Source organism: Prionailurus viverrinus, unplaced genomic scaffold (genome assembly GCF_022837055.1).
Source record: "Prionailurus viverrinus isolate Anna unplaced genomic scaffold, UM_Priviv_1.0 scaffold_35, whole genome shotgun sequence".
Classification (NCBI taxonomy): domain Eukaryota; kingdom Metazoa; phylum Chordata; class Mammalia; order Carnivora; family Felidae; genus Prionailurus; species Prionailurus viverrinus.
Genome location: NW_025927605.1, coordinates 3,180,153 through 3,194,373, shown reverse-complemented (window position 1 = coordinate 3,194,373; position 14,221 = coordinate 3,180,153). Strand labels below are relative to the sequence as shown.

The 14,221-nt window shown below is 56.0% G+C and overlaps 1 long non-coding RNA gene across 1 annotated transcript; it reads right to left on the bottom strand.

The window, feature by feature from the left end:
• Positions 1–8,570: 8,570 nt before the first annotated feature.
• On the bottom strand, positions 8,571–12,439 carry LOC125158385 (uncharacterized). Its single transcript, XR_007149373.1, has 3 exons — positions 12,320–12,439; positions 10,864–11,238; positions 8,571–10,011 (listed from the first exon to the last, which is right to left on the bottom strand). It is a non-coding gene; the product is annotated as an uncharacterized LOC125158385 (long non-coding RNA).
• Between the last annotated feature and the right edge of the window lie 1,782 nt (positions 12,440–14,221).

Below are 14,221 nucleotides of genomic sequence, written 5' to 3'. Positions count from 1 at the left end.
CCTGGGGGATTGGGATCTGAGGGGAATAGACACTGCCGTTGGCCTGAGGAAGCTTTGGATCCAAGCCTCACAGGAAGTCAATTCACAAGCCTGTTCCCTCCTTTGTAAAATGGGGGTCATTCCTGCCTCCCATGGTCTTTGAGGGAATCTGGAGAGGTGGTGGCATCAGTGAAGCTGGGGGTGGACTCAGGAGTTTGAGAGCAGAGGAAGAAAAACGAAGCAGAGAGTTAGGGTGACCGCTCCCGCTCATCCCCCCAGGAGCAAAGGAAGGCCACTCTGGAAGGGCTCCCTGGAGGAGGCGAAGCCAGATCTGTCTGTGCGGCTGGGCGTGTCCGCTAGCACTGCACCCAGGGGAGGGCCACCCCTGCGAGGGAGCAGAGCTGTCCCACTTCCTGGCAGCTGGCACCCGCCCGCCGCCCAACAAGAGATTACAGCCTAATCTCCTCGGCGCTAATGATTTAGGCACTGCCAGGACACTGGCGTCTACACCGGGCCTGTCTGAATGGGGAGCTTCCGGGGGTGGCCAGGGCCTGAGGGATGGGTAGGTGAGGGCGAACCTGGCTCCCATGCGGGTGGCCCGGCCTCTCAGCCCACACACGGGGACACAGAGGGAGTCAGGTTTTCCATGCAGGCCTCAGCAACGGGGCTGAGGCAGGCTGCTAGAAGGACTTGCTGCTTAGAAAGTGGGTGGCCTCCCAGGCGGCGATGTCTCCTTGCTTGGGAAGTGGGGACAGCACAAGCTGTCTGGGAGAGAAGGGATGAACCCCAGCCTAACCCTGCTCCAGCCCTGCCTGTGAAGTCCAGGGGTGCCCAGGGCTGCTGGAGGAGGATGGAGAGGGGGCTCAAAATCAAGGCGGGGGAGCAAGGTCAGACCTCCAGGGTTCTCTCACAAGGTTAGACATCAGGGAGGACTTCCTGGCAATCCAGGATGGTCTCTAGGAAGGACCTGGGGTCACCTGAGTGGGCCAGAGACAGGCCCTATCCCAGCCGATCACCCTGTCACAGAATGACATGCAGTGAGACCCTCCCCATCCCTGCTGGAGCCACCCTCCCAAGAACACCCCCTCCCCCAGGAGCTAAGTGCCTTCCTCCCTCCAAGCAGCCTCGCTGGGTTGTCTGCCTTCCACACTGAATCTGGAGCATGGCCAGGGGCCCTTCAGTGCCTCTCCCTAAAGCCCACAGCCCAGCCTTCACCCTACCTCCAAAGCTCCCAGACCCTAGTCTTGAGGTCCAGCTTCAGGGGGCAGAGAGTTTATTAACCTTCCTTCCTCCCTTCAAAATCACCAAGGCCCCATCTACCATCACCACCATTTGACCCCCCTCAAGCTCCCTCAGCCCTGACATCAGACCACATGCCAAGGTCTGGGCTTGCTTCCCCACACTGGTGATTCCCAGGCCTTCTGTCTCTGATCTTTGGAGACTCTACTGTCTGTGGATCCCCCTAAGGCACCCCAACCCAGAAAGGATTCACATGCTGAGGGATGGGCCCAGCCAGCCCCTATCCTTGAGTGAAAGGGCAGAGTTAGACCCCAGGAAGCTTCCCTGGCCCTCTGGAATGCATGACTATCCCTGGCCTAAGAAGACCTGGACATTCCACCCACACAGCTCAGGGACAGCCCTCGCCACATCTTCCCAGCAGTGCTATGAGGAAACTGAGGCACATGGCACTTGAGTGGCCAACACGCAGGTGGGGCAGGGCAGGGGGGCCCGGCATTAGCAGCAGAGTCGGGCCTGGGGCCAGGGCCGCAGCAGCTCCCACTCTCCCTGCCAGTTGGGGAAGGAAGGTCTGACAGGAGCCAGCCGGAGGGCTGCACAGAGGTCCTCTCGGCCGTGACTCCTCCTGCCCGGGCCTGTCCTCCACCCCCGGCAGGGAGAGGCCCCTGGCAGCCAAGCGGGCAGCACCAGACCCGCAGCCCCCGCAGTCGTCAGCAGTTTGGCCCACATGGAAGATGAGAAGAAAAGGAGGAAGGGATCCAGCCCCAGAGGCTTCTGGGAGTCAAGCACAGTGGGAGAGGGGACCCGTGGACCCAGGGAATGACTGGGACAACTCCCCTCGTCCCCCACTGCCTTCACGCCAGCCCTAGGCTTGACTAACCCCACAGGCCCAGGGCCTCCTCTCCAGGGGTTGCTGAAAAGCCAGCAGGCTCAAGGGAGTAGAGACAGGCCTCGCCTCGGATCTGAGTGGGACCAGTGTGTGGGGAGAGGGTCCCTGAAACCACACCCACCCCTCTGATGTTGCTGGAAGGCTCAGAATGGAGAGTAACCTGGGGGCCCGGTATACAATTGATGTTCAATAAACACATATTAATAGGGAGCGCGGGCTGACTCAGACGAACATGTGACTCTGATCTTTGGGTCATGAGTTCAAGCCCCATGTTGGGTGTAGAGATTCCTTAAATATATAAATAAACTTAAAAAATAATGGGTGTGTATTAATACTGATAGAGGTCACGCCACATCTGCCCGGCTTCTTGGTTCCTCTAGGCTCCCAGCATTAACTGTCACCCCCGAGGACAGTGCCTGCACTTCACCCCCACCCAGAACCCAGAGCCCAGCTAGTACACAGCAGATGCTTTCTTTTTTTTTTTTAATTTTTTTTAATGTTTATTTTTGAGAGAGATAGAGACACACAGTGCGAGTGGAGGAGGGGCAGAGAGAGAGGGAGACACAGAATCCGAAGCAGGCTCCAGGCTCCCAGCTGTCAGCACAGAGCCCGACGCGGGGCTCAAACCCACAAACTGTGAGATCGTGACCTGAGCCGAAGTCGGACGCTTAACCGACTGAGCCACCCAGGTGCCCCACACAGCAGATGCTTTCAAGTGCTTATTGAATCACTAGGGACATGGAGCCTAGGCCATGACTGGGGTGGAGACAGGGACCCAAATAGGAGACACACGATCACCTACCCTCTCCACCAAGGAAAAAGGTCCATATCAGGTGAGGTCGGGGAAGTGAGAGGTCCAGGAGCCCAGGGTGGGGGGGTGATGCACCCAGCTGGGACCTTGGCTTGGCTGATGAGGAGAAGACCCCATATCCTTCAGGAATCCCAAAGATCTTCCTTCCACCTGTGACACCTGCCACTGGGGTACCTGTCTGCCCCTTTCCATATTCTACAGACACTGAGGCTTTATCACCTCTCCTCTGGGGGACCTTTGTCTGCAACGGGATAGGCAGAGCCACCAAGCAGCTCACAGGTCCCCCGCCTGGCCAGCCTGTCCTCAGAAGTGCACCTGCACCTAGCCACACCTGCCCTCAGCTGGAACCCTCCTCTTCCTCTATTGTTTCCTCAGCCTCTGTCCCGAGGCCCAAGGCCCCAGGACCACCCCCACCCAGATCCACCCACTGAGGACTTTTGTCCAGCTCCAAAGAGAGCCCCACCCTCCACTCCCGGGACTGTGGGACATGCAGAACATTCTTGGGGCTCCCGAGAGTCTCCTCCCAGTTAGGAGAGTCAGAGGTGGGTGTCCCTCAATGCCCCCTTACACACCAGGAGTCTCTGGGTGCTTTCTTGTCTCCCCAGGGACAAGCAGACTCAGCCACCTCCCTCTGACTGGTTTCCAGGAACCATCAGCCTGGAATGGACCCAACACATGAGATACAGCACCCAGAACACCTCACCCTTTCAGGCAGAGCCACCTCGGCTGCCGAGGGCTCCTCCCCTAAAAGGACCCAGAGGTCTGAGTGCCCCCAGTGAGACCCAGGCAGGAAGACAGGGCAGGGGAGGGAGGGGGTGGAAATGGATGGAGAGGAAGTCTGGGAGGGAAACCCAGGCCTGAGGGAGGCATGCATGGGAACTCTTGCTGCCTTCTGCCTTCCCTCCCCCTTCCCTCCTCTTCCTCCTTCTTTCCACTCCCCCTTCCCTGGCCTGAGGGCAGCATCCCAGCTGGGTTCCTCTTTCAGGCCTGGGGCTCACACCCCCTCCCCACCTGGCCTGGCAAACTGGCTTGAGGACCCTAGAGCCTGGGGGACAGAAGCCAAAGACCCTGAAGGGACTCTAGGCTCCTTCCAGCCTTCCAGGCCCCACAAGTCCAGGGCCCTCAGGCCCTGCCGCACCTGCCCTCCGCTCTTCACCTGAGAGGCCAGATGCTCCCTGTTAATCTGCACCCATTTGTACCTGCTTTTCAATGCTCTAGAGTGATCTCCTCCAGGGGCAAGTGTGGCCCAGGCTCCTGGGGAGAGGCTTTATCTCTCCCCTCAGATTTTTAATTAAATTTTTAATTAAAAAATTACAGCAGCAGCTGTGTCTCCCAGGAGGCCCAGGGGAGGGAGGATGAGGGAAGGAGGACTCAAGGAGAGAAGAGCAGGAGAGGAAGGATTATGGAAAGGCAGAGAGAAAGCAGGCAGGAGGAGGCCGAGGGGGCCTTCAATCCCCCTGTTCCCAACTGAGGAGGTCCACAATGGAAAGAGAGGTCGTCTGTCCTTCCCACTGGCAAAACAGGAGGACAGAGCGGGAGCACACCTGTGCAGAGGCCTGTGCTGCGTGGAATACTCTGACCCCCCGACCTCCCACCAACTCCTCCCATCAAGGCCTGCCTGGCCCCTGAAGCTGCCCCAGCCTGCTGGCCAGAAGCCAGCTCCCTCTGCTAAACTTCACAGCCCCCTTGTCCTGCTGCCCAGCCTCAGGCTCTGGAGGCCCTGGGGGCTTGTTACTTAACATCAGAGAGGAACCCTGTCATCAGGTAGGAACCACAGCTCCTATTCGGTCCAGGGTCAGGCACACATTATCTGTGATCAGAAGCCCAAATCCAGGGGTGGCTCAGTCGGTTAGGTGTCCGACTCTTGGTTTCAGCTCAGGTCATGATCTTGCAGTTCGTGAGTTCGAGCCCCGCATCGGGCTCTGTGCTGACAGTGTGGAGCCTGCTTGGGATTCTCTGTCTCCCTCTCTCTCTGTCCCTCCCCTCCTCAAAAATAAATAAATAAACATTTTAAAAAAAGAAGAAGCCCAAGTCCAAGCTCCTGAGGCCAGTGGAAACTCTGTGTAGCCTTGGGCATCTCACATCCCTTCTCTCAGCCTCAGCTCCCTCCCTCATCTGTAAAATGGGGCCACTGGACTTCCATGACAAATTCATGAGGCTGAAGCAAGACAGTTTGTCAAGGCAGCCGGTGCTATGCCTTCTTCGTACTGGGGATCCAGGAAAGGGTCAATGACTCCAAAGTTGGTTGGGTGAAGCATCCCAGCAGGGACATATAATCCTTCCCTCCCCAGGCTAGGCAGAGTAACAAACCCCAAAGATGTCCACATCCTAATCCCCAGAACCTGGGAATGTGCACCGAACGTGGCAAAGGGGACTTTGCACGTGTGGTTGAGAAACCTGCAATGGGGAGATTAGTCTGGATTATCTGGTTGAGCCCACTATCATCACAAGAGTCATTTATAAGAGGGAGGCAGGAGGGTCAGAGTCAGAGGAGATGGGACAATAGAAGCAGCGGTCCAAGTGATGAGGCCACGAGCCAGGGAACGTGGGCAGCCACTAAAAGCTGAAAAAGGCAAGAAACAGGGACGCCTGGGTGGCTCAGTCGGTTAAGTGTCCGACTTTGGCTCAGATCATGATCTCACGGTTCATGGGTTCAAGCCCTGAGTCAGGCTCTGTGCTCACAGCTCAGAGCCTGGAGCCTGCTTCGGATTCCATGTCTCTCTGACCCTCCCCCACTCACAAACTGTCTGTCTGTCTGTCTCTCTCTCTCTCTCTCTCAAAAATAAATAAACATTAAAAAAAATTTTTTTTAGGGGCGCCTAGGTGGCTCAGTCGGTTAAGTGGCCGACTTCGGCTCAGGTCATGATCTCGCGGTCCGTGAGTTCGAGCCCCGCATCGGGCTCTGTGCTGACAGCTCAGAGCCTAGAGCCTGTTTCGGATTCTGTGTCTCCCTCTCTCTGACCCTCCCCTGTTCATGCTCTGTCTCTCTCTGTCTCAAAAATAAATAAATGTTAAAAAAAAAATTTTTTTTTAATTTTTTTTAATTAAAAAAAGGGAGGGCAAAGAATAGATTCTCCCCTAGAACCTCCAGAAGAAGCACAGCCCTACTGACACCTCACAGAACCCATTTAAGACCTCTGACTTCCAGAACTGTGAGATGACAAATACGTGTTGCTTTAAGCCCCCAAGTTTGTGGTGATTTGTTACAGCAGCACTTGGAAACTAATACACTCCCCTGGCCCATTCTAACACCACTGAGTGCTAGCCACTCTCACTTGTGTGAGAATTATTTGGAGGTGGACCTTTCTAGAATCATCATCCTTTACAGCCAAAAGATGGCTTTCTGTTCATCTCTGGACCCAACGCAAGGTCTAACTCAGCACTTTGCATACACAGCGGGTGCCCGGCTGATGCTTGCTGAATGGATGCAGGCCATAAGAACCCAAAGTTGGATTTCATTCAGCACTATTCATCGCATTCGTTGTGTGGCAGTCAGCAGGCTGGGTGCTGAGAATTCAGCACTGAGTCAGCCAAGCCCTGCCCTTAATGAGCTCAGGCCGATGAGCGAGAGACGCACAAACAGTCCATCGCGGCACAGTGTTTTCTGTGTGGTGATAAAGGTATGTATGTACAAGCACCTTGGGAGGAGGAGAAGGAAGAGACTCATTCAGACCGGGCCGCTGAAGACAGTTTCACAGGGAGGGATGAAAAGCTGGGTCTCGAAGCCAGGGCAGGGCTTTGCCAGGCAGAGAGGACAAGGGGAGAGATCATCCAGGCACAGGCGGGAAGGCACCGGGTGTGCTGGGGAACACCCAGAGGCCACAGCTGCCTCAGTATTTCCAGGAAGGTGCAATAGCAATGTTCAGGAAGATGGATCTCACAAGGAAATGCCTTCGTTCAGCTACTATTGGTAGAGTACCTGCTGCGTGCGGGACATCGTCCCAGGCTCCAGCGATACGGTCGTGAGCACAGCAGACAACACCCTTGCTCTTAGGGAGCAGATCTTCTAGCGAGAGAGATGGGCAACCATCAAACCAGAGAATGGTATGTTCTCCAGGGAAACACAAAAGGGATATGAGAGTTTCAGGCGGCCAAGGAGGGCCTCTTCTAAGTGACATTCAAGGAGGAAACTGAAGGAAGGAAGGAGCCAGCCATGTACAGGAAGGGCATTCCCGGCCGAGGTAACAGCTAGTGCAGAAGCCCTGAGGCAGGACCAAGGTACACATCTTTGGGGACTAGAAAGAAGGGCCAGGGTGGCTGGCGTGGGGTGAGCAAGGGAGAGGGTGGAGCCACCTCAGGCCAAAAGGGGGCAGGGCCGACCCCACCGAGCAGCGGTTCTCATCCAGGATCCACCAGAGCTGGGCCCAGCCGGGCCTCATGAGAGATGGGTGGGCTGAGCGTCCGGTAGGCCAGGGCAAGGCACGTCCTTGTCAGTTTTTGTTTGTTTGTGTGTTTTACTGCAGACTTCCCAGAATCCTTAGCAAGCCGATGCGCATTGCGACTGTCCAGGGAGGGGATAAAGTGCTAAGCATTTCTCAAACTTACTCACCCAGGGTTAGCAGGTGGCACTAGGGTTCCATGGAACCCACTTTGGGAATCTCTGGGCCAATGCCTAGGTCAGGGAAGTGGGGAGAAATGGCTAAACAGAGGCTGGAAAGGGAGACGGCCATGAAAAGACGTGCTAAAAAGTTTGGACTTGGGGCGCCTGGTGGTGGCTCAGTCGGTTAAGCGGCCAACTTCGGCTCAGGTCACGATCTCACGGTTCGTGGGTTCGAGCCCCACGTCGGGCTCTGTGCTGACGCCTGGAGCCTGCTTCGGATTCTGTGTCTCCCTCTCTCTCTGCTCCTACCCTGCTCGTGCTCTGTCTCTCTCTCAAAAATAAAATAAACATTAAAAAAATTTTTTTTAAACTTCGGACTTCATCTGCAGCACTAGAGAGTCTTTCAAGCTTTGCTGTGCTGTTTTATTTTTAATGTGTCTATTTATGGAGATTCTAATTCTATAAAAGGGATAGTATCGATCTCGTGGATGCCTCAGTTTCCCAGTTAATCATATCTCTCAGAGAGCCACCTCGTTCTGTTTAATGCATCATGACCATGAGCTGTAATTGACTTACTCCTGACCCTACCAAACACTTCTCTGGTCTCCAGGTTCTTGCTTTTACCCACGACAGTGAAATAAGCCTCCTCGAACATACACGACAGTGAACTTCTGCATACACCTCCATAAGGCCAATCTTAGCGGTGGGATTACTGGGGTAAAGGGTGAATCCAGGGACGCCTGGGTGACTCAGTCTGTTGGATGTCTGGCTCTTGATTTCAACTCAGGTCATGATCTCACAGTTGGTGAGTTCGAGCCCCACATCGGGCTCTGTGCTGACAGTGGGGAGCCTGCTTGGGATTCTCTCTCTCTCTCTCTCTCTCTGACCCTCCCCTGCTCTCTCTCTCTCTCTCTCTCCCTCTCTCTCTCAAAATGAATAAATAAACTTTAAAAAATAAGTTGTTTTTTTTTTTAAAAAAAAAAAAAAGGTAAATCCAGAGCACCTGGGTGGCTCAGTCATTTAAGTGTCTGACTTTGGCTCAGGTCATGATCTCGCGGTTCGTGGGTTCCAGCCCCGCATCAGGCTCTGTGCTGACAGCTCAGAGCCTGGAGCCTGCTTCGGATCCTGTGTCTCCCTCTCTGCCCCTCCCCCATTCGTGCTCCGCCTGTCTCTGTCTCTCAAAAATGAGTAAACATTTTTTTTTTAATTTTTTAAGGGTAAATGCATTGTTCACTTTGATAGCTACTGCCAGATTTTCTTCCAGTGCGAACTGAAATGACGGAGAGAGTCTGCTTGAAGATACTCTAGTCCCCTCCACAACAGATGGTAGCCAGAGAGAGAGAAGGGACAAGAGCAACAACACGAGGACAATTAGCACACCGGGCAATGGACGTCCGGCAGTCTGTTTCACTATTCTCTCCCTGCTTTTGTGTACGTTCCAAATTTTTCACAGTAAAGAGCGAAGTCTCCTCGGGAAGCTCTACACACTCTCACCTGCTCCGCCGGCACTGGGTCTCATCACGGCTGGAAGCTTTGTCTGGTGCTGCTGTTTTCCGAGTTTTGTCTTTTTGACAGCTGGAGGCCCCCTGCTTCATGCTCCCTTTCTTTAATCACGACTGAGACTGGACATCCTCCCCCAAGTTTCTTGGTCCCTCCTTGTTTTCCTTCTTTCTTATGAACCCACGGTTCCTATCCTTTACCTAGTTTTCCGGTGGGGTCTTTTCCTTCCCAACTTGTGTGAGCTTTTGGCAAATGTGGGAAGGAGGCCTGTGGCACATGGGTTACACACGGGTTTCCCCAGTTGGCCATTGGTCTTCCAACTTTGTCGACAGTGTCTCTTCCCCAACAGATTATCTCACAGTCGATGGTTGTTTCTCAAATGCAGGCACCAGGCGCACTGCAGCGGGGGTGTAAAAGCTGGACAGGGGCGAGGGCAGGCCTGGGGCTGAAGTGATGGCCCGGGAGAGAGACGGTGAGGGTGAGGACAGGACACGGTGGCCAACCGGGAGGCCTGAGCCGAGTAGGCAGCAAGATGACTCAGCATTTTCTGGGCTGAGCAGGTGGGCGGGTAACGATGCCACTGACTGGGACAGTCAGAGCGAAACGCAAGGTTCAGAGGAAGAAAACAATTCTCTACTCTCAAAGCACTTACCACCCTATGTGGCCACACCTATTTGCCTGTCTCCTCCTCTAGATGAGGGCAGAGACCCTCCCCTGTCCCCAGAAATGGAAACAACAATGGTGCCTGAGAACTGTAGAAGTTAACGAATAAATGAATGACCTGAGTGCGAAGTTCCTCTCAGAGCAGAGATGTCAGGAAGTGAAAGGAGGCATTCACAACTCAAGGGACTTTCTCCTCCACAATGCCTCCCTCCCCAGGAGTTGATGGGGATGATGGCCACGCCTTGTGTGAGCCAACCAGACCCGGCTGTGCCCACCAACTGGTACCAAAAGACAAGGGGCTGCATGTGGTCCTGAGAACTCCAGAATCCACAGGCTCCTTGGATATGACAGGCTGAGGGACCTCTCTGGACACCAGGCCAGGAAGGCCTCCACCTAGAGGTGAACCAGGGAAACAGGAAACCAGTGAGGTCACGACAGAGACCGCAGAGGCAGAACCCTGGGCCTAGAACCTTGGAGAACCTTCTAGAAAGACTGGCTGGCTCCAACAGACCACAGTGGCCCAGGGGAAGACCTCCAGGGCAGATGAGGCAGGCCGGTCACATTTCTGGGGGTGATTTCAAGTTCACCACCTGGAGACACTTGTCAGGGCTGGAAACCCTGGCAGTGCCTGACCAGGGAGCAGAGGGAGGGAAAAATAGAGGACACTATGGGGTTCCCACCGCATGTAGGCATCTCATCTGACCCTTACGCTTGGTAGCTCCCAAAGGAGAAGCCAGAATGCTTGCATCAGAACTCCAGGCCCTGCTCTTTCCAAGAACCTCCCGGATTAAACCCGGACTCCCGAGAGCGCAGGCTGGAGCCTCAAATCTGTACCTGGAGCGCCCTCTGCTGGCCACCCCGGGTCACGCGCCTCTGCTTCGCAATCCTCCCCCGGCTCCTCACACCCGCCCCTTCTCACCATCTTCGCCTCCTCCTTCTAGTCCCATGACCCTCACAGCCCCTGGCGCCCAGGTTGGGCCGTGTGTCCATTCCCCTGCCTCCAGGCCGAAGGACACGAAACTCCTTTCTGCAGCCGACCTGTACATTGGTCCTGCCCATCCTTCCGTTCTCCATCTCAAAACACGGCCCCGAATCTGGCCCAAAGCCCTCCTCCCCACCCCCAGTTCAAGTGGTTCTATTAAACCGCTTGCCCCAAAGTCAATCCTCCTACCCAGCCTCTCCCAGCCCCGACTGTGACGTTCTCTAAGGTAGGCCACGCTCTACTCTGTGGGGACCACCTCCTACCTGAGGCCAGCTCCCGAGAGACAGCAGGTGTCCTTGGTTCGCCCTCCTTGGAATACCCCACACAGAGTATGACCCCCCCACTCCGTTCACAAAAGATGGAACGCGTCTATGTGCGAACCGTTGTGAGTGCCCAGTGTGCATATCTGTGTCCAGGGCGGCCCGTGCGTGTGGCACAGGGAGTGGGGCCCCCTCTGTGAGGTCTCTGCAGGGGACCTGGGTGGGGCCGCCCCCCGCCCCACCCCTGCCGCCTGGCTCAGAGCGGAAAGAACCTGGCGTCCCGCGCCCGCAGGGGGCAGCACCGAGCCGCTCTGGCCCCGCCGCGTACTCGATCGGAAGGAGTCCCGGCGGCGTCACCGGCCAAGAAGAGCTTCAGATCTACAAAGAAAGCAAAGAAACCCTGTGGGTCTAAGGGATGGCATGGGAAGGGGCACCTGGCAAAGTTTCCAGAACTTTGAGTGGCGGGTTCACAGGCGTTTGTTGTACCTTAATTTTTAAATCCTGCCCATATGTTGTAGGTGTTATTTTAAATCTATTCAGAACTACTTTTTTTTTTTTAATAATCATCTTCGGGCTCTCTCTAGGACAGGAGAGACCCCTCACTCCTCTGAGTAAGCCGCCGAGGGCAAAATTGAGCCTTCCAGCCCCCTGGGACTCCCCAGAAAGCCTGCCGAGGCTCTGAGTTTCCCCGGGGTTGACCATGGCCTTGGGGGAGGGCGGAGCAAAGCTTCTACAGCCCCGGGTCCCACCAGCCTCCCTCCAGGATACGCATTTACACACAGCTCACACGCACATCCACACACTCACTCACGCACACCCACAGCTCACACGCACAGTCACGTGTTCACAAGCCGGCCTATTCACTCAGACTCGGCACACACACGCTAATTCACACTCACACATTTACACACAGCCCACACTCATTCACACTTTCCTTCTCGCACAAATCACACTCACTAACTCCCCCTTGCGCACGCGTGCATTCACACCCACCCAGACTCCCACATTCACACACTCACAGCTCTAACATACTCACACTCACATACTCTCACAGACTCACACACTCATAATCACCGACACATACACTCACACTCACAGATTCATACACCCCCCCACACCTTATGTACACACTTATAGACTCCCATACTCCCAGTCAGCTTGCACGCACATTCGCACAGACTCTCATGCCTTCCCACTCACGGACACACACCCTCGGGCTCACAAACCCTTACACACACACACCCACTCAGATCCACAGTCACACATTCAGGCAGGCTTCACAGCCTTATACACCCGTACGCATTCACAGACTCCCGCGCTCACATTCTCACATACTCGCGGACATACCTGTGCGCCTTCACACGTGTGCACACTCAGCCTCTCGCTGCTTGCGCTTTGCACACTCATTCACACACTCACACAGAGCAGCCGGTTCCCGCTCACGCTCTGGCCCAGTGACCTTGAGTCATCACAGGCAGAGAGAAGGAGCTGGATCTCAAGAGAGTTCTGGGATCTTCCCAGGAGGCCCAGTCCCAAGGTAGCGAGAGGTTTCTCCTCAGACTGAAGGAAGCAGTTCATGTGACAGCCCTGTGCGAGTCCACATGCCTCAGAGGGAGTCCCCAAACTTCCTGCACTCATTTGCTAGCTCGTTCTCTCGCTCCCTGACCTACCTGAGGGCGAGCCCGGGGACACGACACAGACACATAGAGAGCCCTGATCTTGGGGAGCTCTGTCTCCAGGGGAGATGCCTGGACTTCACGAGCTGGCTGAGCAGGGCATCATGGGGGCCTGCGCGGGTGGAGCTGTGGAAACATCTAGGAGGGGCCCCTGTCCCAGCGCAAGGGGCAGGACAGCTGGAGAAGGGGTCTGAACAGGACCTGCACACATAGGGGTCACAGGTAGACACCGGCCTCCCAGGCCTGGGGCCTGGCACCCTCGGGAAAGAGCGAGACCTCCTGGACGAGGGGAGTTAGCCAGGGAAGCAGAGATAGGGGCTGGGCCTGGAGAGGCTGAAGGGGCCACCTCTTTAAGAGAAAGGCCACAGGGAGCCCTGATCAACTGTGCAGAACGGGAGAGGACGTTCCACAGAGGCTGACAGTGCGAGTCCAGAACTGGCAGGTGCCCTCAGCCCCCAACTCAGGAACAGAGCTGACCCAGAGAGCAGAGCCACTGGTCGATGAATGCCCACAGATGCTTCCCTAACTTGTCAGAATGAGTGCCCCGTGAGTGACAGACGGTCTGTCTATACAAAGGGTCAGAAGCAAACACACAGCCCTGAGAACCTGGTGATCTTCAGGAAGAGTTGCCAGCTTCTCCCAAAAAGCCCGCCCCCACCAGGCCACTGGCTCTAGACCAGCCAGAAGCGAAGGGGTGCGGGGGGGGCACCCCACCGCAGGGAGCAGGGTCCGGGAGGCCTGGCAAAGCAGAGCTGGGGATAGTTCGGGGAGGGTGCTGTGCCCTGGGTCCCCAGCCGGGACCCATTCCTGGACGAGGGAGGGCGGGACTGCTCCGACCCACACATTCCAGCTGCTGCCACACCCTTCCAGCCTGTTCTCACCTGTTCCCACGGTTTCCCAGACTGCCCTGGGCCCGGCTCTCACTGCCAACTCCCAGAATCCTTCAAGGCTCAGAATCCAACTACAGGGACTTTGGTCTAAGTGTCCAGAAACCCACTTCCACTGGGCCAACTGCCTCCCCACCAAAACACACACACACACACACACACACACACACACACACACACACATTGAACCATTCTCAGCCCCAGGACACAAACAGGGCTTTCAGGGAGTTGAGGCACTACTTTCCACTGCAAACAGCACCACCCTCTGGGACACAGTGCTGCCCTCTTGCCACAAGGCCCTGGGCTACACCTCCTCTACACCCCCTCTCCCCGACCCAGGTTCCCTGGCTGCCTGGAGCTCAGCCTGCCGCTCTTCACAGTTGCAGGCACAACATCCCTGCTCATCCCCCAGCCTCTCCTCCCACCGCCCCGGTGTCACCCTTGCTGATTTTGCATGCAGGACGGAATTCCCACGCCCCCCTACCTGGGCCCAGGGCCAGGGCCCGTGTGTTCCCACCAAAGCCTGGGAAGTGATCTCTGCAGCCCGAGCTGCCCTGGGTCCTCCCAAGAAACAGCCAAGCCCTGCCTGCTGCAGGGGCCTGACGGAGGACGCCCAGGTCTCACAGGCTGAGCTCCAAGCTGCTGAGGCTGCAGAACAGGGTGACGGGCGGGCAAGGGGTGCCCTTCAGCCACTCACGGGGGGTTTGAAATGCCATCTTCACCAGCAGACGTCCGAGGAAGAGGGTAAACAGTGGCCAGAGTCCCCAGATCCCAGACTTGAGGTCCTCCCCCCCCCAC